Source organism: Triticum dicoccoides, chromosome 7A (genome assembly GCF_002162155.2).
Source record: "Triticum dicoccoides isolate Atlit2015 ecotype Zavitan chromosome 7A, WEW_v2.0, whole genome shotgun sequence".
NCBI lineage: Eukaryota > Viridiplantae > Streptophyta > Magnoliopsida > Poales > Poaceae > Triticum > Triticum dicoccoides.
The window spans coordinates 268,114,192-268,118,197 of NC_041392.1; positions in this window are offsets into that span (position 1 = coordinate 268,114,192).

Sequence of the window (4,006 nt, forward strand, 5' to 3'; positions counted from 1 at the left end):
TCAAGTAATGATGCAAGGGTAAAACTCAAATAAGAAGATCCAATCTGAAAATTCAACTGAAGAGATTCAATTTGCAAAAAGGATCGGTCAAATTGGAGCTACGGAACTGAAACTACGGTCAAAAGACCTTCAAAAACAAATCTGCTTGAAACCAAATTTTAAATTTTCAAAACCTTGTTCAAGTTGATTAAACAGAAAGAGGGGCTCGTGACGAAGATTTTGGCATTGGTTTCACTGGATTTGGACGAATGGTTAAAAAGTTGCGAGGGTTTGAAGATCATGGGCTAATCTGCGATAAAAGTAATCGCGGATAGATCCTTGGTAGAAAAAAAGACTACAGCGCGAACGTTCGTTAACAGTGACGAACGGGTGAATGCGTTCATTAAAACGAACGAACGAACAAACGTTCACAAATGAAACTAAACCGAGAAAAACCGAACTGATCTAAATAAAAAAATCTAGGGTTTCTAAGAAAAACCGACGGTGTTTACCTAAAACAAAAAAAACCAGGCGGCGAATCCGTGAGGTCCGGCGCGGCTCCGGCGGCTTTCCGGCGAGCTGGGGCGGCTATGCGGGTGGCAGCGGGGTGGTCCGGGTGGTCCGGCGTGGCGGCGGGCTGCGCGGGGCGGCGAGGCAGGCGGCGGCGAGGTGCGGCGCAGGTGGCGGGGCGGCTCGGGGTCCAAGGGGGCCCCGGGTGGTATTTAAAGGGGGCGGGGAAGGCGGCGGCGGGGTCCGACTTGGGGAGGGGGTCGGCGGTGTCGGGCGGGGCTCAGACTCCCTCCGAGTCCGGTGGCGACACCCGTGCGAGCGACGGAAGGCGGCGGCGAAGTTGGGCCGGCTGGGCCCTTGGCCCAGTTTGGTCTAGGAACTTTTTTAAAACAAAACCGCTGAAAAGGAAAAATCCTAAATAAATATAAAAAATTCTAAAAATGCCAAAAACAATTTTCGCCGTCTAAATAAAATATTTAGAACAAAGTGAACATTTTCTTGGCCTAAAAATGCAATTTTCAAAAATGCATATTTTTCTAATTCAAATAAAATCTCGAATAAAATCCAAATAAAATTATTTATTTGATTTTAACATTTTTCTTCCAATATCTCTTTTATTTTGGAGAAGTCATATTATCTCCTCTCATATATTTTAATACGAAATATTTCTGAGAGAAAAATAATTAAATCAAAATGACTCTCTTTTCAATATTTGAGAAAAATTCAAATATGAAAATAATAAAATCCCCAACTCTCTCTGTGGGTCCTTGAGTTTCTTAGGATTCTTAGAATCACAACCAAAATGCAAATAAAATATGATATGCATATGATGACCTATGTATAACATTCCAAATTGAAAATTTGGGATGTTACAAACCTACCCCCCTTAAGGTGAATCTCGCCCTCGAGATTCGGGTTGGCTAGAAAATAGGTGTGGGTGGTCCTTCAGTAGATCTTCCTCTCGTTCCCAGGTGGCTTCATCCTCGGTATGGTGGCTCCACTGAACTTTGCAAAACTTGATAACCTTGCTACGAGTAACTCTGCTGGCAAACTCGAGGATCTTGACAGGTTTCTCCTCATAGGTTAAATCACTATCCAACTGAATTGCTTCCAAGGGCACTGTATCTCTTAGGTGACGAACTTCGTCGAGTGTAACTGTCGGTGTCAAAACCGGTGGATCTCGGGTAGGGGGTCCCGAACTGTGCGTCTAGGCCGGATGGTAACAGGAGGCAAGGAACATGATGTTTTACCCAGGTTCGGGCCCTCTTGATGGAGGTAAAACCCTACGTCCTTCTTGATTAATATTTATGATATGGGTAGTACAAGAGTAGATCTACCACGAGATCAAGGAGGCTAAACCCTAAAAGATAGCCTATGGTATGATTGTTGTATGATGAAGTTGTCATACGGACTAAAACCCTCCGGTTTATATAGACACCGGAAAGGGTTAGGGTTACACAAAGTCGGTTACAATGGTAGGAGATCTTGAATATCCGCATCGCCAAGCTTGCCTTCCACGCCAAGGAAAGTCCCATCCGGACACGGGACGAAGTCTTCAATCTTGTATCTTCATAGTCCTGGAGTCCGGCTGAAGGTATAGTCCGGCTACCCGAACACCCCCTAATCCAGGACTCCCTCAGTAGCCCCTGAACCAGGCTTCAATGACGATGAGTCCGACGCGTAGATTGTCTTCGGCATTGCAAGGCGGGTTCCTCCTCCAAATTCTTCATAAAAGTTTGTAAACACCAAGAGTAGTGTCTGGCTCTGCAAAATAAGTTTCCATGTATTGCCACAGAGAGAATAATATTAACACAAATCTAATCCGCTGACGTATTCCGCAGCGTGATATCACACTACGGCCAAGCCTTTATTCGAATCATTTTCACTTTTCCACCTCAGCGTGTTTTGCGAGGTGGTTTCCTTGGCACGTCTTGTCAAAGCAGAGATCGTGTCCCCTTTATTTACGGGATTCTCATCAATACGGACGTGGGTAACCCAATCGTGCCCGTTAGCATGTCTTCTCGATTAAAGGCGAGTCCCAAACAGTTACGGGGAGGGCTCCTGGTATTCAACCTCTTATAAAGAGACCAAGGCCTTACTCCTTTTCTCCAATCTCAAAACAAGTTTGCCCGTCACCTCGAGTTCCAACACCCTAGGCTCCAGATTCCAGGCGCTTCAGACCTTCGACAATGTCCGGTTCCGACCTTCAAGGCCGATGGATGCCCTCCTCCGTCACGGAGGAGGTCGTGCTAAAGTTGAGAGAGGCTAAGTTCTTGACCGCCGAAATTTTGCATAGGTTGCCTGCTCAAAGGCAGGCTATTCCCAGTCCCCAGCCCGGTGAGAGCGTAGTGTTCATGTCTCACTTCCTTCGGGGGTTAGGCTTCCCGATGGATCCCTTCGTGAGGGGGCTGATGTTCTATTATGGGCTGGAATTTCATGATTTAGCTCCGGAGTCCATCCTCCACATTTCCTCATTCATCGTTGTGTGCGAAGCGTTCCTCCGTGTTACTCCTCACTTCGGATTATGGCTCAAGACTTTTGGAGTGGAGCCGAAGATGATCAAGGGACGACACGCAGAGTGTGGGGGCGCTGTCATAAGTAAGGATGTTGATGCTCCATGGCCCGAGGGCTCCTTTCAAGAGGAGCTCGGCTTGTGGCAACGAGAGTGGTTCTATATCACTGCTCCCAGGAGCGCCAAGTGGGTGGCGCCTCCTGCCTTTCGCTCGGGTCCCCCACCACGGCTAGCGTCATGGGTCAACAAAGGATTAGATTGGGGGTTGTCCAAAGACGTGCCCTTGTTGCAGGGCCGCATTAGGGATCTCTTAGAAAGAGACCTCAACCTGGTCAAGGTGACGCAGGTCATGCTGATTCGCCAAACATTACCCGACAAACATCGCTCCCTTCGTTTGTGGGAGTTTAATCCGGAGGGACCACGAGCTCTCCAGCATTTTATGGGTGCAACGCCCGTGGAGATGTATAAAATGTTCTTCGGATCACAAGCAATGTGTCCGGATTTGACCGAGGACGCAGGTTTAAGCTGCAATCGCCCGGATACTCAAGTAAGTAACCTTGTGCCCAGACTCGCTATCCGTAAAATTGTCATAAATTCGCCCCTAAAAGAGCTGTCCTTTTAAACATGAGTGGATAGAGAAGGCAAAGCTGATCAGGTGCCCGGCTCCCCTTCCTGAGACCAGGCCGGATCCCGTGCTAGTCAGGATGTTGAAGATCGTGCCTTTGGAGGGAAGTGAGGGGGAGGACAAGGAAACTATGGCCTCCTCGAAGGAGGCTGCTCCGAAGGGAAGAACCAACAATTCCTCTCCTAAGGGGAAGAAGAGGGCCGCTTCTGACGACCCGGAGACCATGGCCTCAAAGCGGGGGAAAAAGTCCTCGTCAGAGGGTCCGACGCCGGGGAGATCCTCGACCGAACTACGCCCTCAAAGGGATTAGCCCTCCAGCGAGCCGTAAGTAGAGAAAGATTTTCCTTTAGAGGGATGAGAGAAATCCTTGCTTTTTATCT